Source organism: Cervus elaphus, chromosome 7, assembly GCF_910594005.1.
Source record: "Cervus elaphus chromosome 7, mCerEla1.1, whole genome shotgun sequence".
Classification (NCBI taxonomy): Eukaryota; Metazoa; Chordata; class Mammalia; order Artiodactyla; family Cervidae; genus Cervus; species Cervus elaphus.
The window spans coordinates 451,209-477,106 of NC_057821.1; positions in this window are offsets into that span (position 1 = coordinate 451,209).

A 25,898-nucleotide genomic window follows, 5' to 3' on the forward strand; every position below is an offset into this window, starting at 1 on the left:
TAAACTGCCACCACCACTAAAGGTGGCAGAGGTGGAGGGATGTTAGAAGTTGTAAGCAAAAACTTGGAGCAGCTCCAGCAATACTTTCTCAAGCCTTCTCTGACCCCCAGAGATTGGAGGAGTTGGCTGCATGCCTCGTTACATCTGGCAAGTATGAAAATCTGCACTCCCAACTTTTCCTTTGCTGGTGGGGTTGGGGAAGAGGCTGAGATTTCTCTGTGGTGTTTGGCTAGAGTAGGGCAGTTATTAATGGTATGCAGCAGAGCCCAGTGGGGTTCTCAGCCACAAAGCCTTTCTGTGTCCCTCATTTCTTTGACTATAAGCAGTAAGCTTCATTCAGCCTCCCTGACCTTTCCTGAGTTCCAGCTGACAGATTCCAGTAGTTATTAATTAGGGAAGGGAGGGGATGTGAGACCAGGGAGAAACAAACAGTCAACACGAACAGTAATGCATCCTTGGGTCAAGGTCCTGGTTCCCTTTACACAAATATATCTTTGAGCTTTTTTATAGACATTTAAACTCCCTCCAAGTGAAAGAAATTTACATGGTACGCTGCCCACAAGAATGTAGAATAAAGGGAACAAGTATGAAGAAAGAGCCAGATGTCTTATCCTAGAAATCCATGAGAAAGGGATCATCTCTGACCGTAACACAAGAAGGATCGAAATTTGGGGAGAAGAGAGGGGTTGGATTAAAGGTGTCTTGAGTTGAAGGGGAGAGAAAAATTCCCACGTCAGGGTATATGGAACATCCACTTCAGAGGCCATGGAAACCTTTTCCATGACTGAACTGAAAGATATTAAACAGTGCAGGTATTAATAGACATGATGATGTCCGGCCGATTCTGGGAAGAGCACTCTGTGCATATTCCCTTCCCATTTACTCTCTTCTACTTTGATTTTCATGTTTCCATTTCACAGTTGCTAGAAAAAGTTACTCTTGCTGCATAGATTTAAAAAAAGACAAAACCAAAATGCTTTCAGAAATGCAAAGAACTTTTCAGAGAGATTCACAGCCTCATAGGAGAAGAAGGGAAAATTTGTTTCAATCCTTCTTTTCCTTCTGGAAACTCCTCACATAGTCTTCTCTGAGTCCTGAACCATCAGACTTGCTCCTCCCCTGAATTCCCTGCTCCATCTCCACACAAGGCACTGCCCTCCACATCCTGAAACTCAAGGTGGTGATGTATGAATACCCATCCTTATTCCCTCTGACCTCAAATCCTCCAAAACCTGGGGACCAGGAAAGGTCCCAAACAGTATCACTTCTTTCAATGGAGCACAGAAATGTTAACAGAAAGAAAGGGAGGAAGTAAAGAAGGAAGGAAGAAACCAAAAAAAAGAAAAAAGAAAAAAGAAAGAAAGAAGTCTGTTCTGTACATCTGTGTCTCTTTTTCTGTTTTGCATATAGGGTTATCGTTACCATATTTCTAAATCCCATATATATGTGTTAGTATACTGTATTGGTCTTTATCTTTCTGGGTTACTTCACTCTGTATAATGGGTTCCAGTTTCATCCATCTCATTAGAACTGGATGGGGAATACATGTAAATCCATGGCTGATTCATGTCAATGTATGACAAACACCACTACAATACTGTAAAGTAATTAGCCTCCAACTAATAAAAATAAATGGAAAAAAAATAAATAAAATAAAATCTCGATAAATATTCCTCAAAAAAAAAAAAGAAAGAAAAATACATGAGTTTTGAATCTCCCATCCAAACTACTACAGTCTCTTCTTTCAGAAAATCTTTTTGTAAAAAGAAAATATTTTAAAAGCCTGACATTGCCTTTTCTATTAGATGCATTATATCACTGTTTGATTATGTCTAATAAGGCCAGTACTACTTTCCAAACCTGGTTTCTCAGTCAGCAACACATTTCACTAGTCTAATGGTATATCCTGATGATGCATTGGTAACCAAATGTCATCCTTGAAAAAACATGGAATTTTTTACTGTTTTCTAATGCAGGAGTTTTGCAATCAGATATCTAAAATACACAGTGAAATTGATTTCATCATTAAACTTGAGCAATTGATCTTAAGTTATGAACATAAATTATGAATAGTCATTAATTAGTCCAACTTAGTTTACTAATACGTAATCCTCAACACAGTGTAAAAAAAAAGAATGTAGAATTGCATATTACATTAGCTAGTCTTGGAGACTCTCTGGTTTCAGGACAAGGCCACACTTGGAATGCAATTTCTTTAGTATTTCTCAAACTTTATTTCAGTTTAGTCACTCAGTCATGTCTGACTCTTTGCGACCCCATGGACAGCAGGATTCCAGGCCTCCCTATCCATCACCAGCTCCGGGAGTTTACCAAAACGCATGTCCTTTGAGTCAGTGATGCCATCCAACCATCTCATCCTCTGCCATCCCCTTCTTCACCCACCTTCAATCTTTCTCAGCATCAGGGTCTTTTCAAATGAGTCAGTTCTTTGCATCAGGTGTCCAAAGTATTGGAGTTTCAGCTTCAGCATCAGTCCTTCCAATGAATATTCAGGACTGCTTTCCTTTAGGATGGACTGGTTGGATCTCCTTGCCATCCAAGGGACTCTCAAGAGTCTTCTCCAACACCACAGTTCAAAAGCATCGATTTTTTGGCACTCAGCTTTCTTTATAGTCCAACTCTCACATCCATACATGACCACTGGGAAAACCATAGCTTTGACCAGATGGACCTTTGTTGGCAAAGTAATGTCTCTGCTTTTTAATATGCTGTCTCAGTTGATCATAACTTTTCTTCCAAGAAGCAAGCGTCTTTTAATTTCATGGCTGAAGTCACCATCTGCTGTGATTTTGGAGCCCTCCAAAATAAAGTCTTTCACTGTTTCCCCATCTATTTGCCGTGAAGTGATGAGACCAGATGCCATGATCTTAGTTTTCTGAATGTTGAGTTTTAAGTCAGAGGACATAGTAGTTACTGGGAGGACCCCCAGCCTCAGAGAATCTGATCCAGTAGTTTGAGGCCAGCATAGCGAATCTGCTTTTCTAATGAAAGATGCTACTGATACCGCAGGTCATCTGTACACTTTGAGTAGCACTGTCTTAAACTGTGTCCTGTTTATTTTCATTTTCATTGTTGCTATGTTCTCCATATCTAGTTATTAGAATGATTCACTATATTAGAATCATTCACTATAACTAAAGAGAAGTAAGAAATTTTGCTCCCTTTAATTGCTTGATCTTGAATTATGTCCTTTGCTAAGCTACCACTGAACACAGGAATGTAAAATAAATCCCTTGCTTTTAATAGTTAGAATATCAAGCAGTAAGAATGTGCAGTTTCACTTAGTAGTGCTTTTTACTTAAAATAATGTTTTTCTCATGTTCATCTTTCCTGGTGGACACAGACAGGGCCTGTGACATAGCAGTTCCTGGCACATGATGGACACATCACAAATATCTGCCAGAGGGACACACTCTTGTCTTCCCAGACCTTCTGAGAATGAGCAGGCTTTGCCAGTTAAGTAAGGATTACACTTATTATGATAAACAGACTCCAAACTCCACTGAGGGAAGTGACAATATCTATTTTTTTTTATTGCTATATTCTCGGTTTAAAGCATGCTGTAGTCATTTAATAAATGTTTGTTGAATAAATGAAAAAAAATGTGCAGTTTGAATGAGCAAGATATCCTTGGTTCTTCAATGCAGCCCTCAAGGGGGAAAAAAAAAAAAAATGCCAGGAACCATTTCAATTATGATATCATCATGTCAGTCAAGCTTACTCTTTCTACAAATATTAGTATGGTTATATTGGCTGCTGGTAGCATTTTTCTCATTAGTCCTTACTTGGAGCATTTTCCTCATTAGCTTGGAGCTCTTCCTTGGAGCATTTTTCTCATTAGCCCTTGCTTGGAGAATAGAAGGGTATTTAAATTGAACTCACCTTGTCTTGATTTGACCAGTGTCCATTTAATTGGAATAATTAGCTTTTCTAAAAGTTGTATTTATTTTAAGGATATTCTTACTTTTCTGAAGATTTGGAAACCTCATTGATGAGGGTCCCTTGAGAGACATGACCACTCCCCAGGGCCAGTGACTGATACTTCCCAGCAGCAAGGCTTTTCTGGCTCTTGGCAAGAGGCACCAGTGTCTGCCACGTGGACCTGTCCATAGTGCAGCTCACACCATGAACATGGCTTATTCCAGAGCAAGTGAGTGTGAGGGGCAGAGCACGTGAGTGTGAGGGGCAGAGTGAGTGTGAGGGGCAGAGCACGTGAGTGTGAGGGGCAGAGCGAGTGTGAGGGGCAGAGCACGTGAGTGTGAGAGGCAGAGCAAGTGAGTGTGAGGTCAGAGTAAGTGAGTGTGGGGGCAGAACAAGCCGTTTTGTCACTTCATCATGGAAGTGCATGTTTCCGTGTGCTTCTGCTATGTTCTATTTATTTAGAAGCAAGTCATAAGTCTAGTCCATATTTATGGGAAGGGAGATCATACAACAGTTGGAATGCAAGTGTATAGCAGTCTTTGGGGGTTATCTTAGAGGTTGCCTTCCATAAGAACATTTTTGAAATGTTTTCTAAATATATAAAATGAGCCAGGCTCCACAATTTATTTGTCGTAAAATTTCTCTGGTCAGTTTTAACATCAAAACAGTATACACAGTGATTAGTCTTAATTATTGGCAAATCACAACAGGCAGTTTTTCTAATTTGGTAATACAGTTGAAATTCCTGATCACTCCAAATTTAATAATTTGTCTCTTGTTTTTCAAATAAAGTTTGTTCTTTAAAGTTTATTTTTCTCTTTAAGTATAACTGTTCTACAAAGTTATATTATAAAATTTGTTTTAGATAGAAAAAATTTTTTAAAAGTTCAGAGGCCAATTTTGAGCTTAAATAAATACTTTTACAGGTCTTAAAATCAAAGAAAATAATTTTCAATTTTAGGGTGATTAAATGATCCTTAGAAAATTATACTATGTATTTGCTTACAGAACATTTCAAGTTTGAGTACAACTTTCAAATAACAACAAATTCACATAAAATATCATCTCATCAGTATCCAGCATGGACCTCACAGTTCATACACCCAGAAGGCCCACCTGAGACCAGGAAGTTATGATACAACTGAAATCTTTGATCACTCCAAATTTAATAATGTGTCCCCCAGTTTTCATATAACATTTGCTTTTTTTCTGTTCCTCCCTCTTCAGTGAAGACCACAGCTCAGCCAGCTGCAGACAGACAGGGCTGACTAACCAGTTCACGCTCTAAAAGTAGAGCTGTATTACTTCATTCAAACTCCCTGGTAAAAAAATTATATTCTAGACATTTTTCTTACCTTCATTTCAAAGGTACACGAAGAAACTGAAAGAAAATTTTCTCAGAAGACACATCTGGTTCTTTCGTGGGAGCTTCAGTCACTCTAAATGTCTATGCTTTCTGTAAAACCTTTTCAGCTTGTAGAAGTCCTGGCCCAGTATCAGACTTCACTTGGATTCTACTCTGGTAGCAGTGGGTGGAGAGGGAGAGTCATGTAAGGACATTATCCTACGCAGGAACACAGTCTTGCACTTAAGTGTCTCCTTGGTCTCATCAAGCCTCAATTTCCTCTTTAGTAACAATAGTGTGAAAGAGTGACCTTGGGTTAGGCAAAGTCTTAGATATAGCATCAAAAGCACAAGTGATTAAATAAAGATAGGTTGGTCTTCAAACATTTTGAACTTCAAAAGATACCATTAATAAATGAAAAAAAAAAAAGCCACAGATTGGGGAAAAAAATTCAAAGCATATATGTGATAAAGGACTTCTGTGTAAAATATACTTTAAAATCATATTCAATTATCAGAAGATAAAAATGTAATTTTTGAATAGAAATTTCATCAGAGATGAACTGGCCAATCATAAATAGTTATATTTCATCATAAATAGGACTGGCCAATAAGTACTTCCTTGCATGATTCTCAATATTATTAACCATCAGAGAAACACAAACAAAAAACACAGTGAGATGCTAAGTCACAGTCACTAGGATGACTACAATAAAAACTCTGGACAATAATAAGTGCTGGAGATGATGTAGAGAAATTTGAACCCTCATTCATTCCTCATGGAAATAGAAAAAGATGCTATTTTCACGAATTTAAAAATTAACACATAAATTTACTATATGATCCAGCAATTACTTTGTTGAGTATCTATTCAAGAGAGATGAAAATATGTGTCTATACAAAGATTTGTATATAAATATTCAAGCAGTATCATAACAAAAAGTGTAAAAAGTACAAATGCCTGTCCATGCTACAACATAGACAAACCTCAAATATGTTATAAGTACATATTAAAAAGCATAGATTATAAAATTCCACTTATATGAAATGTCCACAAAAGACTAACCTATGGAGACAGAAAGTGAGTTAGTGATCATTCACAGTTTGAATGGGAATGACGAGTGACTACAGATAAACACAAGAGATATTTTTGTGGCAATGGAAACTACAAATTTACTAGAAAGTATTGAATTTTACACCTAAATATATATATATATATATTATATATATATATATATATATATATATATAGAGAGAGAGAGAGAGAGAGAGAGAGAGAGAGAGTATGTATGTGATACAGTGGAGAAGGAAATGGCAAACCACTCCAGTATTCTTACCTGAGAAATCCCATGGACAGAGGAACCTGGGGGGCTACAATCCATGGGGCCACAGAAGAGTCAGACACAACTTAGAGACTAAAACAAGCACCTAACAAAACAAACAATATATATGATATATAGATAGATACACACACACACACACACACATATATATACACCAAAGAAATTGATAAAAATAAAGTAGTAACTTTCAGAGTTGCAGAAAAAAGTGGGTGATACAGGGGATAGTTGATGAATGATAGCTATTAACATCACAAGAAGATTCTGACTCTTCTTTATAAACATTTCAACTGCTATGTAAGAGTACTATCCAAGGAGATCAAATTTGCATGTATGCTTTAAAAGTAGAATGATAACTCAACGTCCCTCCACATTCTTGTGCCATTTAGCTAAAAACAGAAAGTGAAGAATATGTGAATATCAACTACAGATGGAATTATGCCCAGAATTTAATTAGGCTTGATCAGCATTTGAAATTGTTTACCTTAAATTCTAATCCTTGAAATAAAAACACAATCATTTCTTTTAGAAATCTTCACTTCAAAGTGAAACCAAATTATTTAATTGTATTTGCATCAGTTGAATCTTAGGAAGCTGTTTTTATTTTTAAACATTTTGTTATTTTCTTTTATAGCTCTTAAAAAATAGGAGAAATCCTTTTAGCTTATAGTCTATAATTAGAGATACAGAGAAGAAAAGAGAATGAAAACTGAAATCCTGGTAATAGAATGAATTTTATAGGACACTAGAAACTTTGAGAGCCACAAATTTTAATTAACACTTTATGTTTGCAAGCTGTAAGAGCCATTGCATTTTGCTGCTCTTCTATCTGAGAGAAGCATATTTTAAATAGTGAATGTATGAGGTGAACATTTTTATAAATGACAAATCAGGAGAAACAGGCAGAAAGGGTGGTAGTGGTGGTAGTTGCTCAGTGGCTAAGTTGTGTTTGACTCTTTGCCACCCCATGGACTGCACCTGCCAGGATTCTCTGTCCTCCACCATCTCCTGGAGTTTGCACAAATTCATGAAGGGTGGGGAATCCATTTTAGTGAGGGATCCAGTCATACCAGCACCACATAACTAAGAAAAATAGTGCACAACCATCCTATAATTCACCAATAGAGACCAATAGAGGGAGAAACTCATTTCACATGCTAGCAAGGTCATGCTCAAAATCCTCCAAGCTAGGTTTCAACAGTACGTGAACTGAGATCTTCCAGATGTACAAGCTGGATTTAGAAAAGGCAGAGGAACCAGAGATCAATTGCCAAAATCCATTGGATCATACAGAAAGCAAGAGAATTCCAGAAAAACGACTACATCTGCTTCATTGACAACACTAAAGCCTTTGACTATGTGGAACACAACAGACTGTGGAAAATTCTTAAAGAGATGGGATTCGCGTTTATACAACCTTTTTGTGTTTCCTGTCTAGAGAAGATCCTTTAGCATTTGTTGAAGAGCTGGTTTGGTGGTGCTGAATTCTCTCAGCTTTTGCTTGTCTGTAAAACTTTTGAATTCTCCTTCATAGCTGAATGAGATCCTTGCTGGGTACAGTAATCTGGGTTGTAGGTTATTCTCTTTCATAACTTTAAGTATGTACCAGACCACATTAATAGTTCAGTGGGTAAATAACCCACCTGCAGTGTAGGAGACTGCTTGCTATTCAATTCCTGGGTCAGGAAGATCTGCTGGAGAAGAGATAGTCTACCCACTTCATTATTCTTGGGCTTCCTTTGTGGCTCAGCTGGTAAAGAATCCACCTGCAATGGGGGAGACCTGGGTTTGATCCCTAGGTTGGGAAGATCCCCTGGAGAAAGGAAAAGTTACCCACTCCAGTATTTTGGCCTGGAGAATTCCATGGACTCTATAGACCATGGGGTCCCAAAGAGTCAGACACAACTGAGCAACTTTCACTTTAACTTTTACCTGCCTCTTGAGAAGCCTGTATGCAGGTCAAGAAGCAACAGTTAGAACTGAACATGGAACAACAGACTGGTTCCAAATTGGGAAAGAAGTACATCAGACTGTATATTGCCATCCTGCTTATTTAACTTCTATGCAGAGTACATAATGTGAAATGCTGAGCTGGATGAAACACAAGCTGGAATCAAGATTGCCAAGATAAATATCAAGAACCTCAGATATGCAGATGACACTACCCTTATGGCAGAAAGCAAAGAAGAACTAAAGAGCCTCTTGATGAAAGTGAAAGAGGAGAGTGAAAAAGCTGGCTTAAAATTCAGTGTTCAAAAAACTAAGATCACAGCATCCAGTCCCATCACTTCATGGCATACAGATGGGGAAATAGTGGAAACAATGACAGACTTTTTATTTTCTCGGGCTCCAAAATCACTGTGGATCGTGACTGCAGTCATGAAATGAAAGACGCTTGCTCCTTAGAAGAAAAGCTATGACCAACCTAGACAGCTTATTAAAAAGCAGAAGCATTACTTTGCTGACAAAGGTCCATCTAGTCAAAGCTATGGTTTTTCCAGTAGTCATGTATGGATGTGAAAGTTGGACTATAAAGTAAGCTGAGAACCAAAGAATTGACGCTTTTGAACTGTGGTGTTGGAGAAGACTCTTGAGAGTTCCTTGGACTGCAAGGGGATCCAACCGGTCCATCCTAAAGGAAATCATTCCTTAATATTCATTGGAAGGACTGATGCTGAAGCTGAAATACCAAAACATTGGTCACCTGATGCAAACAGCCAATTCATTAGAAAAAATCCTGATTCTGGGAAAGATAGAAGGCAAGAGAAAAAGGGGATGCCAGAGGACCAGATGGTTGGATGGCATCACTGACTCAATGGACATGAGTTTGAGCAAACTCCAGGAGATGGTGAAGGACAGGGAAGCTGGTCATGCTGCGCTCCATGGAGTCACAAAGAGTCAGATGCGACTGAACAACTGCAAGAAGAAACAGAGTTTACCCATCAATGGAAATGCAACAAATTGGTAGAATAAACCAGAGTCTGCAAAATAATAGTTAATATGGTGTGAAAATATGAATGAAACTTACTGCTAAGATTCCTTGGAAAATCACAGAAACCCCTTAGGGAGCCTTAAGCACTGATGTATTAAACAGCATCTATCTGCTCAAATTACCAAAACAAATTGTGAACTTATCACTTCAGAAGTCAGTCAGATCAAAAAGAAAATTCAATCCCAGGAGCATAATGAGACAGAAAGTCTAATTTACTCGACAGAAAAGGAAGATCAGTTTAAAACATCATGTGGGTAGCAGGACTTTAAAATGAGCCAAACAGGCTCTAGTATCTCCCAGAGCTTGCTCAAATTCATGTCCATTGAGTCGGTAATGCTTATCTAACCGTCTCAGAAGCGATCTAACCTGCTGCACTTCTTTTGCCTTCAATCTTTTTCAGCAACAGGGTCTTTTCCAATGAGTCAGCTCTTCACATCAGGTGGCCACACTGTTGGAGCTTCAGCATCAGCTACAGTCCTTCCCGTGAATATTCAGGACTGATTTCCTTCAGGATTGACTGGTTGGATCTCCTCTCTCCTAGTTTCTGATGGTTACTGGCAGTCCTTGGCATTTGCTGGGTTGATCCTGCCAATCTCCGACTCCATTCCTTTGTGTCTCTGTGTGTGTTCTTTTCTGTATCTTATAAGGGCAACCTCTTTTGATTTGAGCCCACACTAATTTAATAGAATCTCATCATAATCCTTATCTTCATTACATTTGCAAATTCCCTATTGCCAAGTAAGGTCACATTCTGAAGTTCTGAAAACACATGAATTTTGAGGGGACACTATTCAGCACACTAAAGTTAGTTATACTTCAAGAAAAAGTATTATTTTTAAAAAGTGTTCAGAACTTGCCCATAAAAGGTGGATAAGATAGTGTATTAGCACATTTTTCTTCTGTTGAAATGTTCTTGTCCAGATACTAGAAGACAGAGGAACCTAATGGGCTATAGTCCATGGGGTCACAAAGATCAGACATGATTTAGTAACTAAATAATAACAATAAATGGAACAGATAGTCCCTCAGAACTTCCAGAAGGAACTAACCGTGCCCATACCTTGATCTTTGGACATCCGACTTCCAAAACTGTAGGGAGAAAATATTTCTGTTGTTTTAAGCTACCAGGTTTCTGAAAATCTGTTTTAGCAGCCCTAGGAAACTAACACAGATTCTGGTACTAGAATCAGAGTGCAGTAGGAATAAATACCTGAAGATGCGGACATCACTTTGAACTTGGGTAATGAGTAAAGGCTAGAAGAATTTGAGGGTGATGATAGAACATCTCAGATTGTCTTGATGCTAAGATAGAAATAGGACGTTAAAGATGATTCTGGTGAAACTCAGAGAGGAGTCAAAAGTATTGTAAATAGTGCCTAATCATTGATATCCTGCAGTTTATGGACAGAATCGAGAGAAATATTAATTGTTAAGGTCTCTCTGTGCATGCTTGCTCAGCTGTATCCGACCCCGTGGACTGTAGCCTGCCAGGCTCCACTGTCCATGGGATTCTCCAGGCAAGAATACTGGATTGGGTTGCCATTTCCTCTTCCAGAGGATCTTCCAAACCCAGGGATTGAACCCCCATCTCTTGCATTTCCTGCATTGGCAGGTGGATTCTTTACCACTGTGCTCAGAAAGGTCTTTGGTGAAAGCTTAAAAGAAAATGAGGAACATACTGGAAATTAGAGAAAAGGTAATTTTTTTGTTATAAAGGAGCAGAAAACTTGGCTGAATTGTGTTCTTTCACTCTGGTGGAAAACAGAACATACAGGCAATAAACTTGGATGTGGAACTGATATTTCCAAGCAAAACTTCTTGCCCCAACAGTAATATGTCTGAGGAAAAAGATAAATTGAAGAAGGAACTACTAGACAAAAGGAACCAGCACTTACTATTTGGAAGGTTCCAAGCCAATCCATGGGGTCACAAAGAGTCGAACACAATTTAGTGGCTGAAGAGCTACATCCTACACCTGTGCAACAACTCTGTCCTGGAGGGGTAATAGTTATTGAGTCTAAGCTCATACTGCTCACTGAGCTGACAGGCCAATAATCAAGAAGTGAGCTGTTGGGACAAGGAATAATGACTTTATTTGGAAAGCCAGCAAACTGAGAAGATGGTGGGTTGTGCCCCTAAGAACCAGGCTTCTTTTATACTAAAAGAGGAAAAAGTGAAATCAAACTCTTCCTGGTTTCCATCAACCTCTGGAGGAGATGTGTTGATTTCTTCCTCTCACGGTCATTCACAGATAGCTGGTCAGGATGTGAACTAAAGAAAGGCATTTTAGCTTGCTCATTACCTATGAAGCAGGGTTCCCAGAGATGGGCCATTATTTACAATCTAAGCTTAGAGGCAACATCCCTTTAGTGATTAACTTGTGTAATAGAATACAAAAGATTCTTCCTTATTTCAAAAGGTTGTTTTCTAGTTTCATAGGTCCACAGATGGGGAGACAGTTTTCCCATGCATAGATCATACACAGAGTCTCATTGCTGCCTGATTTAGATGATGAGATTTGGGAATTTTTGTGTTGATGATATTTAGGTGAGTTTGGACTTAGAATTGATGCTGGAAAGGGTTAAAGTTTTGAGATTTTGATGGGACGAATGTATTGGGCACTGAGAGGAACAGCTCCAGCAGGAGCTGTTACTCTTCATTGCTCTTTTATTCAGAGTTTTACAAATAAATTTCTTTTATTTTTCGTGTGAATTTTAGAATTGGCTTGACTAAAGCACCTCACCACTCACCAAAACTAAATGAAAACCAAAACTGTTGTTATAATTAGGATCACATTAAATGTATAAATTAACTTAGGTAAGCTAATGTCCTAAGGATACTATCTGTCTAGTTAAAACCCATTGTTTGAGACATAGTTACCTGGCTAATTTATTACTGATTCCCTCTTCCCTTCCACCTATATTTCTTGAAATCCTTCTCTATTTATATGTCAAGTCTGTTCACTTATTATCTCAGTCCTAGATATTCTAAAAGATACAAAGTAGAGTCATATTCTGCTTTCAAGCTGTCTGTAATTTCATAATGAAGATATGATATTTGTATTTATTGAGAGTTAAAAATAGTAAGTATCTCACAAAACAGAAAACCTCTTTTAGTAGAAAGCATATATCTCAACTTCACTTTCTTATTTACTGAGCACTGTACCAAAGGCTAGTAGAAAATGGATATGATGAACGTTGGAACAGGCACACCTGAATTAATTGCCTAGGGGAACAGCCTAGGTAAGGAAACCTGAATCAAACTTTGAGACCAGTTTTCTTGCTTTGATATTGACATATATCTTCTTTTTAGAGCTGTTATGAAAATGAAAAGAAATATTTTGTAAAATATCTAGTAAATAATGTATGCCCATTAAATCATATTGTTCCTTCTGATACATTTCTTGTCTAAAGTTCAATGAGCCCATTCAATGGATACAATCTATCAAGAAAACACATTTAATTGAGAACTGTATATCTTATGTGTCACTTGTATATCCTTCTTTAAAGTTATTTTGAAAAATTGGTTGAATTTTAAAGCACTGAATATCATGATTAAAAAGAAATCAAATAAATAGAACAAAAAAGACTATCTTCTATCAAATGTATATTTTCTTCATGTAGGTTTTGTACAGTAAACATTCATCATACTTTTGATTTTTGTTATTGTTCTTTTTTTCCCAATTATTTTTATTAGTTGGAGGCTAATTACTTTACAATATTGTAGTTGTTTTTGCCATACATTGACATGAATCAGCCATGGAGTTACATGTGTTCCCCATCCTGGACCCCCCCTCCCACCTCCCCCCCCCCATCCCATCCCTCTGGGTCATCCCAGTGCAACAGCCCCGAACACTTGTCTCATGCATCCAACCTGGACTGGTGATCTGTTTCACACTTGATAATATACATGTTTTGATGCTGTTCTCTCAGATCATCCCACCCTCGCCTTCTCCCATAGAGTCCAAAAGTCTGTTCTATACATCTGTGTCTTTTTCTGTCTTGCATACAGGGTTATTGTTACCATCTGTCTAAATTCCATATATATGCATTAGTATACTATATTGGTGTTTATTTTTCTGGCTTACTTCACTTTGTATAATGGGCTCCAGTTTTATCCATCTTTTTAGAATTGATTCAAATGTATTCTGTTTAATGGCTGAATAATATTCCATTGTGTATATGTACCACAGCTTTCTTATCCACTTGCCTGCTGATGGACATCTAGGTTGTTTCCATGTCCTGACTATTATAAACAGTGCTGTGATGAACATTGGGGTACACGTGTCACTTTCAGTTCTGGTTTCCTCAGTGTGTATGCCCAGAAGTGGGATTGCTGGGTCATATGGCAGTTCTATTTCCAGTTTTTTAAGAAATCTCCACACTGTTCTCCATAGTGGCTGTACTAGTTTGCATTCCCACCAACAGTGTAAGAGGGTTCCCTTTTCTCCACACCCTCAGCATTTATTGCTTGTAGACTTTTGGATAGCAGCCATCCTGACTGGTATGTAATGGTACCTCATTGAGGTTTTGATTTGCATTTCTCTGATAATGAGTGATGACGAGCCTCTTTTCATGTGTTTGTTAGCCATCTGTATGTCTTCTTTGGAGAGATGTCTGTTTAGATCTTTGGCCCATTTTTTGATTGGGTCATTTATTTTTCTGGAATTGGGCTTCAAGAGTTGCTTGTATATTTTTGAGATTAATCCTTTGTCTGTTTCTTCATTTGCTATTATTTTCTGCCATTCTAAGAACTGTCTTTTCACCTTGCTTATAGTTTCCTTTGTTGTGCAAAAGCTTTTAAGTTTAATTAGGTCCCATTTGTTTATTTTTGCTTTTATTTCCAATATTCTGGCAGGTTTGTCTTAGAGGATCTTGCTGTGATTTATGTCGGTTTTCTTTTTGTTTTTGTCTTTATTTGTTTTGTCTTTATTCTTTTTGTTGCCATGGTGAATGATGTTGTTTCCTTAATTTCTCTTTCTGTTTTCTCATTCTTAGTGTATAGGAATGCAAGGGATTTCTCTGTGTTAATTTTATATCCTGCAACTTTATTATATTCGTTGATTAGCTCTAGTAATTTTCTGTTGGAGTCTTTAGGGTTTTCTATGCAGAGGATCATGTCATCTGGAAACAATGAGAGTTTCACTTCTTCTTTTCCTATCTGGATTCCTTTTATTTCTTTTTTGGCTCTGATTGCTGTGGCCAAAACTTCCAAAACTATGTTGCATAGTAGTGGTGAGAGTAGGCACCCTTGTCTTTTTCCTGATTTTAGGGGAAATACTTTCAATTTTTCACCATTGGGGATCATGTTTGCTGTGGGTTTGTCATATATAACCTTTATTATGTTGAGGTATGTTCCTTTTATGCCTGCTTTCTGGAGAGTTTTTATCATAAATGGATAAAATGTGTAATTTTGTCAAAGGCTTTTTCTGCATCTATTGAGATAATCATATGGTTTTTATCTTTCAGTTTGTTAATGTGGTGTATTACATTGATTGATTTGTGGATATTAAAGAATCCTTGCATTCCTGGGATAAAGCCCACTTGGTCATGATGCATGATCTTTTTAATATGTTGTTGGATTCTTTTTGCTAGAATTTTGTTAAGGATTTTTTGCATCTATGTTCATTAGTGATATTGGCCTGTAGTTTTCTTTTTTTGTGGCATCTTTGTCTGGTTTTGGAAGTAGGGTGATGGTGGACTCATAGAATGAGTTTGGAAGTTTACCTTCTTCTGCAAATTTCTGGAAGAGTTAGCTCTTCTCTAAATTTTTGGTAGAATTCAGCTGTGAAGCCATCTGGTCCTGGGCTTTTGTTGGCTGGAAGATTTCTGATTACAGTTTTGATTTCCGTGCTTGTGATGGGTTTGTTAAGATCTTCTATTTCTTCCTGGTTCAGTTTTGGAAAGTTATACTTTTCTAAGAATTTGTCCATTTCTTCCAAGTTGTCCATTTTATTGGCATAAAGCTGCTGGTAATAGTCTCTTATGATCCTTTGTATTTCAGTGTTGCCTGTTGTGATCTCTCCATTTTCATTTCTAATTTTGTTGATTTGATTCTTCTCCCTTTGTTTCTTAATGAGTCTTGCTAATGGTTTTTCAATTTTGTTTATCTTTTCAAAAAGCCAGCTTTTAGCTTTGTTGATTTTTGCTATGGTCTCATTTGTTTCTTTTGCATTTATGTCTGCCCTGCTTTTGTTTTTTTTTTTCCCATTTATTTTTTTATTAGTTGGAGGCTAATTACTTTACAATATTGTAGTGGTTTTTATCATACATTGAAATGAATCAGCCATGGATTTACATGTATTCCCCATCCCAATCCCCCCTCCTACTGCCCTCTCTACCCAATCCCTCTGGGTCTTCCCAGTGCACCAGGCCCGAGCACTTGTCTCATGCATCCAACCTGAGCTGGTGACCTGTTTCACCCTAGATAATATACATGTTTCGATGCTGTTCTCTCAGAAATCCCTTGCATTCCTATACACTAACAATGAGAAAACAGAAAGAGAAATTAAGGAAACAATATCATTCACCATTGCAACAAAAAGAATAAAATACTTAGGAGTATATCTACCTAAAGAAACAAAAGACCTGTACATAGAAAACTATAAAACATAGAAAACTATAAAAGAAATCAAAGAGGACACAAACAGATATACCATGTTCATGGATTGGAAGAATCAATATTGTCAAAATGGCTACTACCTAAAGCAATCTATATATGGAATGCAATCCCTATCAACCTACCAATGGTATTTTTCACAGAACTAGAACAAAAAATTTCACAATTTCTATGGAAATACAAAAAACCTCAAATAGCCAAAGTAATCTTGAGAAAGAAGAATGGAACTGGAGGAATCAACCTGCCTGACTTCAGGCTATACTACAAAGCCACAGTCATCAAGACAGTATGGTACTGGCACAAAGACAGAAATACATATCAATGGAAGAGAATAGAAAGCCCAGAGATAAATCCACGAACCTATGGACACCTTATCTTCGACAAAGGAGGCAAGGATATACAATGGAAAAAAGACAACCTCTTTAACAAGTAGTGTTGGGAAAACTGGTCACCCACTTGTAAAAGAATGAAACTATTTTTTTTAATTAAAATTGTTTTTCCTTTTTTTAAAAAATTTTTCTCTTTTATTTTCTTTTAAAATTCCCTATTACTCCTCTGTTACTCCTTAATCTTCATTTTCTTTTAAAGTCCTCTATTACTCCTTAATTTTCATTTTCATTTTCATTTATTTTTACTATTATTTTAAATTTTTATTTTTTTTTAAATTTTTAAATTTTATTTTCTTTTAATGTCCTCTATTACTCCTCTACTCGTCCTTAATTTTCATTTTCATATATTTTTATTATTTCTTTTAATTAATTTTTTTTCATTTTTTCTCTTATTTTCTTTTAAAGTCCTCTGTTACTCCTTTATTTCTCCTTAAATTTCATTTTCATTTCACTATAACCTTGCAAAAAGAAAAAAAAGACCCATTTTTAAAGCAACCTTCATATATATTTCTTAAATTTTTTGTGTTTTTGTTTTTATTATTGTATTTTTAAGATTCTAACCTCTATTCTAGATTTTCAATCTTTGTTTTTCAGTATTTGATATCAATTTTGGACATTTAAGAATCCAATATTCAGTACCAATTTTTATTCAGGAGTGTGATGATTACTCTCTCCCCCTTTTGACTCTCCTTTTTCTCCCCCAGATCACCTCTATTTCCTCCCTCCCCCTTTTCTTCTCAATCCAATTCTGTGAATCTCTGTGGGTGTTCTGGGCTAAGGAGAACACTTAGGGAACAGAGTACTATGTAGATCTGTCTCTCTCCTCTTGAGTCCTCCTTTTTCTCCTCCTGCTCATCTCTATCTCCCTCCTCCCTCTCTTCATCTTCATGTAACTCTGTGAACGTCTCTGAGTGTCCCTCACTGTGGAGAATCTTTTCACCATTAACCTAGAACTTTTATTATCAGTGTTGTATAGTTGGAGAAGTCTTGAGGTTACTGGAAGAATAAGACTGAAATCTAGAGGCAACAGACTTAAGCCCAAAAACCTGAGAACACCAGAAAACTCCTGCCTACAGGGAACATTAAGTAATAAGAGATCATCCAAAAGCCTCCATACCTACACTGAAACCAACCACCACCCAAGAGCCAATAAGTTCCAGAGCAAGACATACCACGCAAATTCTCCAGCAATGCAGGAACATAGCCCAGAGCGTCAACATACAGGCTGCCCAAAGTCACACCACACAGATCCATCTCAAAACCCACTACTGGACACTGCATTGCACTCCAGAGAGAAGAAATCCAGTTCCACGCTCCAGAACACCAATGCAAGCTTCCCTAACCAGGAAACCTTGACAAGCCAATCGTCCAACCCCACCCACTGGGAGAAACCCCCACAATAAAAAGGAACCACAGACCACCAGAATACAGAAAGGCCACTCCAAACACAGCAATCTAAACAAGATGAAAAGGCAGAGAAATACCCAACAGGTAAAGGAACATGAAAAATTCCCACCAAGCCAAACAAAAGAGGAGGAGATAGGGAATCTCCTGAAAAAGAATTTAGAATAATGATAATAAAAATGATCCAAAATCTTGAAAACAAAATGGAGTTACAGATAAATAGCCTGGAGACAAGGATTGAGAAGATGCAACACATGTTTAACAAGGACCTAGAAGAAATAAAACATGGTCAATTAAAAATGAATAATGCAATAAATGAGATCAAAAACACTCTGGAGGGAACCAACAGTAGAATAACAGAGGCAGAAGATAGGATAAGTGAGGCAGAAGATAAAATGGTGGAAATAAATGAAGCAGAGAGGAAAAAAGAATCAAAAGAAATGAGGACAATCTCAGGGACCTCCGGGACAATGTGAAACACCCCAACATTCGAATCATAGGAGTCCCAGAAGAAGAAGACAAAAAGAAAGGCCATGAGAAAATACTCAAGGAGATAATAGCTGAAAACTTCCCTAAAATGGGGAAGGAAATAGTTATATAAGTCCAAGAAACCCAGAGAGTCCCAAACAGGATAAACCCAAGGCAAAACACCCCAAGACACATTTTAATCAAATTAACAAAGATCAAACACAAAGAACAAATATTAAAAGCAGCAAGGGAGAAACAACAAATAACACACAAGGGGATTCCCATAAGGATAACAGCTGATCTTTCAATAGAAACTCTTCAGGCCAGAAGGGAATGGCAGGACATACTTAAAGTAATGAAAGAGAATAACCTACAACCCAGATTACTGTACCCAGCAAGGATCTCATTCAGATATGAAGGAGAATTCAAAAGCTTTACAGACAAGCAAAAGCTGAGAGAACTCAGCACCACCAAACCAGCTCTTCAACAAATGCTAAAGGATCTTCTCTAGACAGGAAACACAGAAAAAGTGATTAAACGCGAACCCAAAACAACAAAGTAAATGGCAACAGGATCATACCTATCAATAATTACCCTAAATGTAAATGGGTTGAATGCCCCAACCAAAAGACAAAGACTGGATGAATGGATACAAAAACAAGACCCCTATATATGCTGTCTTCAAGAGACCCACCTCAAAACAAGGGACACATACAGACTGAAAGTGAAGGGCTGGAAAAAGATATTTCACACAAACGGAGACCAAAAGAAAGCAGGAGTCACAATATTCATATCAGATAAAATAGACTTTAAAATAAAGGCTGTGAAAAGAGACAAAGAAAGACACTACATAATGATCAAAGGATCAATCCAAGAAGAAGATATAACAATTATAAATATATATGCACCCAACGTAGGAGCATGGCAATATGTAAGGAAAATGTTAAAGAGTATGAAAGAGGAAATCAACAATAACACAATAATAGTGGGAGACTTTAATACCCCATTCACACCTAAGGATAGATGATACAATGGACCAGCTAAACCTAGTTGATATCTATAGGACATTTCACAATCAATTTCACCTTTTTCTCAAGTGCACACAGAACCTTCTCCAGAATAGATCACATCCTGGGCCATAAATCTAGCCTTGATAAATTCAAAAAAATTGAAATCATTCCAGTCATCTTTTCTGACCACAATGCAGTAAGATTAGATCTCAATTACAGGAACAAAACTATTAAAAATTCAAACATATGGAGGCTAAATGACACGCTTCTGAATAACCAACAAATCATAGAATAAGTCAAAAAAAGAAATCAAAATATGCATAGAAACGAATGAAAATGAAAACACAACAATGCAAAACCTATGGAACATTGCAAAAGCAGTGCTAAGGGGAAGGTTCATAGCATTACAGGCTTACCTCAAGAAACAAGAAAAAAGTCAAATAAATAACCTAACTCTACACCTAAAGCAACTAGAGAAGGAAGAAATGAAGAACCCCAGGGTTAGTAGAAGGAAAGAAATCTTAAAAATTAGGGCAGATTAATCCTTTGTCTATTGCTTCGTTTGCTATTATTTTCTCCCAATCTGAGGACTGTCTTTTCACCTTGCTTATAGTTTCTTTTGTTGTGCAAAAGCTTTTAAGTTTCATTAGGTCCCATTTGTTTATTTTTGCTTTTATTTCCAATATTCTGGGAGGTGGGTCATAGAGGATCCTGCTGAGATTTATGTTGGAGAGGGTTTTGCCTATGTTCTCCTCTAGGAGTTCTATAGTTTCTGGTCTTACATTTAGATCTTTAATCCATTTTGAGTTTATTCTTGTGTATGGTGTTAGAAAGTGTTCTAGTTTCATTCTTTTACAAGTGGTTGACCAGTTTTCCCAGCACCACTTGTTAAAGAGGTTGTCTTTTTTCCATTGTATATTTTTGCCTCCTTTGTCGAAGATAAGGTGTCCGTAGGTTTGTGGATTTATCTCTGGGCTTTCTATTCTGTTCCATTGATATATATATATATATATCTGTCTTTGTGCCAGTACCATACTGTCTTGATGACTGTGGCTTTGTAAATCCATGGCTGATTCATGTCAATGTATGACAAAAATCACTACAATATTGTAAAGTAATTAGCCTCCAACTAATAAAAATAAATGGAAAAAAATAGTAAAAATATATCTAGGAATTTCTCTGGAGCTGTTGTGGGCAGTGTGGGTTCGGTTCAGTTTCAGATAGCCCCTTGTTCCAGCTTACACTACTCGATATCTATAGGCCCCTTCCAGTGTAGTCGGTGTTAACTCCAGGGATTTTAATCTGTTGCAGCAGTCACTTCTGAAGCGGTTCCCTTTGTTTATTTGGCTTCTGTTTGCAGGTCTCTTCAGTGTCTAATTTCCGCCCTGACACAGGCGGGCTGAGGTGGTCTCTTGTTTAGGTTTGCCTGTTCAGTCATGCTGTGGGGAGGGAGGGGCACTGCAGACAAATCTCACTGGCATGTGGGGGCACTCGCAGTGTTCTGGCCACACTGGGTTTGCCCTTGCTTACGGAGCCTGTGCTTTCCCCGTCTACACTGCTCAGGCTCCAGGCTGCTCTATAGGGAGCGGACCCTGAGTTGTGTGCAGTTTCTGTTTTCAGGTACTCCACAAAAGCCCAGACTCAGTTGGGCCTGCGTTTGGTGCCTTCCCCGGCCCGAGCAGCTCAGGCAGCCAGGAGCTTGACGAGCGCACTCTCACCAGATGCAGTGCGCTTTATCCCCTCCGCGTTCCCAGCCTCAGTTTCTGTGCACACTGGTTGGGTGCGCCTTGTATCTGTTCTGGGGAGCTGGGCTCTAGCTGTGACCCTCCCGGCAGATGTCGACCATCAAGAATCTCAGGAAGTCTTTGGTTAGAAACTGGCAGCCTGTTTGCAGTTTGGTAGGGGGTGCTGTCTCTGGGGCTGAGTTTGCCCCTTTCCCCTCCCCCCTGCCTCCTGCCTCCTGAGGGGGATGGGCCAGTCTGCAGCCAGCTAACTCTTCTCTGGAATTGCTCAGTCCTTCCTTTGTTCTACAAACAGGCTGGCAGTATGTTCAGTTAGCTTTTTTCACCAGTTAATTTTCTCTCTGTCTTGCTATCCCACAGTTTAAGTTGCTATCTCACGTTAGCTCCCTCCAATTGCCCTCAGGGCATTCAGGCCCAGTCCTTACACTGAGCAATGCTGCCCGCTCCTCTCCGCTCAGCCCCCACTTGCTGGTGGTGGATGCGAGCGTTTGGGGTACTTTTCTGCTGGGGGTTGCTTTTAGGCATGTAATCTGTGGGTTTTATTTATTTTTCCTCCCAGTTAGGTTGCCCTCCGAGATTCAAAAACTTCCCCCAGACTGGCCTACCAATGTGCATTTTAAACCCTTAAGTAATTATAATTTTTATTTAAACATTATCTTTTAAAATAATTATAGATTTCTATGCAGCTGAAAAAGTACTACAAATCTCTCATCTGCCCTTCAGCCAGATGCCCTCAATGCAGTAGCTGCATAACCAGTTCCCATCTCTTCGTATGCGTAAGCTTTGCGCCTTTGGCCTTGAAGTGACTGAGGGCGCACAGGAAGCCGCAGAGCCAGCGCAGACAGGCGCTGTGTGCCTTGTGCCGCGGCCTCCCCCTGCTTGCGCCCGCAGTCACACTCTATGTGAGGAGGAGCTCAGCGCGTAGCGGCTGAGAGCGCTCGAGCAACACCAGAAAAAAAGAATTTATTCAGGGATCATGTTAATAAAGAATGAATGCCAAATCTACGGTTAAACAAAAGATATGTGAAAAAAGTGTTTTACAAACAAGCTTCCACAGCTCTGATCATAAATTTAAGGTGAGTGACACAGATGTTCACTTAAAGCTCCTCTTCTTAATTCAGAAAATACTAACACTACCAGCATATTCATGGTGATTAAAATTTTATTGTAAAAGTAGCATTCTTCATTCTAAGGGGGACATACATTAATATAGCTTTAGCAGAGCCAAGTAGACTCAAGCTTGTCAGGATGCGATTGCGTGTGTGTGTGTGCATGTGCTCAGTCATGTCTGACTCTTTGCAACACCATGGATTGTAGCCCGTCAGACTCCTGTATCCATGGAATGTTCCAGGCAAGGATACTGGAGTGGATTGCTGTTTTGTCCTCCAGGGAATCTTGACCCAGTGATCAACCTGCACCTCTTGTGTGCCCTGCATTGGCAGGCAGGTTCTTTACCTCTGAGCCACCTGGGAAGCCCTAGAGTGTGACTGACCGCTTGGCAATTTGAGGCATGGCCACCTGAACCAATTAAGCTCATAGTTCTTGGTCTGGCTGATTCTGCCTTCAAGAACACAGCACAGGAGAAGGTAATGGTCAGAAAAGACTTGATGAGACTAAATTTATACCTCAAGCTGATCCTCAGCACAGATACAGACTGTAATCTAAACACACACACACATACACATACCAGCAAACTCTGGGGAAGGGGGAGAATTTAATTTCCAGAGTTAGCACATTATATGATTTTTTAAAACATTTATTACCTCACACAACTTCTGAGGGTCTGGAACCGGACAGCAGCTCAGTTGGGTTCTGGCTCAGGGTCTCAGGTGGCCAATGGCCTGGAAGCAGAGTTGTAGTCATCATCAGGCTCAACTGGAGCCAGAGACTGCACTTTTTTTTGCCACATTGTGCAGCATGGGAAATCTTCCCCAACCAGGGAAGGAACCTGCAGCCCCTGCGTTGGAAGTGCAGGGTCTTTACCACTGGACCACCATGGAAGTCTCACATTTGATTTAAATGTCCTCATTTCAACAAGGAAAACACAAGGCATACAAACAAATAGAAAAGTATGACCCATTCAAAAGAAAATAAATAAATAAATAAACCAAGAGAAGTTGTCCCTGAAAAAGACAATGACAGGTCTATTGGACCTGTCTTGGGAACAGCTATTTTAAAGGTCTATTGGACCTGTCTTGGAAACAGCTATTTTAAAGATTCTTAAAGAACTAAAAGAAGATACAGAGAAAGTCAAGGAAATAATGTACTACTACAATGTAAATATAAATAAATAGAGAGAAAACCTAAAAAGAAAGAAAAGTAAAATTATAGAACTGAAAAAAGTAATTGAAATATAAAATTCACTAGAAGGGTTCAAAAGCAAATTTGAGATGAAAGAATCAGTGAACTGAAAGACAGGAGCATGGAAATTATCTAGTCTGAGGAAGAGAATGAAATAAAAAGAACAGATTAAAAAGAAGTGAAGAGAGCCTAAGGAACCTGTGAGATATCATTAAACAGACCAATATACCCCTCGTGGGAGTCCCAGAAGAAGAAAGAAAGGAGCAAAGAATATTTGAAGAAGTAACAGCTGAGCACTTCCAAAATTTGACAATAGAAGTAATTGCAGACATCTGGAAAAACAATTAATTCCATGTAGAATGAACTCAAAGAGATCCACACTGAAGCACATCATGCTCAAGCTATCAAAAGGCAAAGACAAAATTAAGTATTTTGAAAGCATCAAGACAGAAGGGACTCAGCACATACAAGGAGTCCTTAATAAGATTATCAGCGGATTTCTTATTGGAAACTTCAGAGGACAGAAGGAAGTGAGCTGAGGTAATCAAAGTGCTTAAAAAAGAAAAGAAAACTGTCAGCCAAGAATACTTTATATTTTGTACTTATATTATCATTTCTGAAGTACAGGCAAAACTGTTCTTCAAAAATAAGAAAGAAGTTAAGACTTTCCCAAATAAGCAAAATCTTGGGGAGCTCATTACTAGATTTGCCCTGCAAGAAACACTACAGGGAGTCAGTCATGTAGTTTGAAATGAAAGGACAACTTAAAACTATGTGTAAAAATAAAGACTTCAGCAGGGCTTCCCTGGTGGCTCAGTGGTCAAGAATCAGCCTGCCAATGCTGGAGACACAGGTTCAATCCGTGGTCTGGGAAGTACCCACATGCTGTGGAGCAGCTGAGCCCACGCGTCACAATTGCTGAGCCTGTGCTCTGAGCCTGGAACAGCAGCTGTGGAGCGCACGTGCAGCAGCTACTGGCGCTCCGGCCCTAGAGTCTGTGCTCCGCAGCAAGGGAAGCCGCCACAATGAGAAGCCCACCCACAGCAACAAAGAGCAGCCACAGCTAGCCACAACTCAAGAAAAGCCCACAAAGCAACCAAAGCACAGTCAAAAATAAATAAATAACTTTTTTTAAAGTTCTCAGTAAAGGTAAATAAATGAGCAATTATAAAAGCTAGTATCATTGTGGCAAAGGTGTGAAACTCCACTTTTCGTTTTCCACATGATTTAAGAGACTAGTATATTTTAAACAAACTATTAGTCTAAAAAAGAGTATAATTGTAACTTGGATTTGTGACTCCAAATTGTTTTCTACATAATTTGACTAATGCAGTTAAAAATATTTTTTTCTACCTTTCGGGCATACAATCTACCTAGATATAACTTTAACATCAACAACTAAAAGGAACAGGGACAGAAACCATTAAAGGAACAGAGGTTTTGTTTGTTGTTGAAGTTGAACTGGTATAAATTCAAATTAGAGTGTTAAAACTTCAGATTAAATATAATCCCTGTGGAAACCGTGAAGAAAATATCTAAAGAATATATACAAAGTAAATGAGAAAATAACTTATATTTCAATGCAAAAAATTAACTAAACACAGAAGAAAACAATAATATGGAAAACTGAAAAAAAATATAAGGTATATGGTAAATAAACAGCAAAATGACAGAAGTAAATTCCTCCTAATTAGTAAATACTTTAAATATAAGTTAGTCAAACTTCTCAATCAAAAGTCAGGATTGGCAGAAGGATTAAAAGCATATAGATGATCCAACTATATACTGTCTACAAGAGACTCATTTAGATCTAAACCCATATAGGTTGAAACTGAAGGATGGGAAAAAAAAGAAAGATATGCCATGCAAATATAACCAAAAGAGAACAGAGGAGGCTATATTAAAATCAGACAAGGCAGACTTTAAAGATGACAAGAAACAAAGAAGTATGTTATATATTAAAGATTCAATTCAGCAATAAGTTATAATGATCATAAACTTTGCACATCAAATAATGAATCCCCAAAACATAGGAGACAAAAATGGACAGAATGTAAAGAAGAAAGTTCTGCAATAATAGCTGGAGACTTCAGTACCCAACTCTTGAAAATAGAACCACTAGACAGAGGTAAGTAAAGAAACAGAGCACTTAACACAATGCACCTACTACATCTAATAGACAAACATAGAACACTGTATCCAGCAGCAGATTATGCATGAGACATTTTTCAGAAATAGTTCATAGGCCACAAATTACATCTCAGCAAATTTTAAAAGACAGATAACATACAAAGTATGTTTTTTGACTATAGCATGATGAAATCCAAAATCAATGGCAGAAAGAAAAT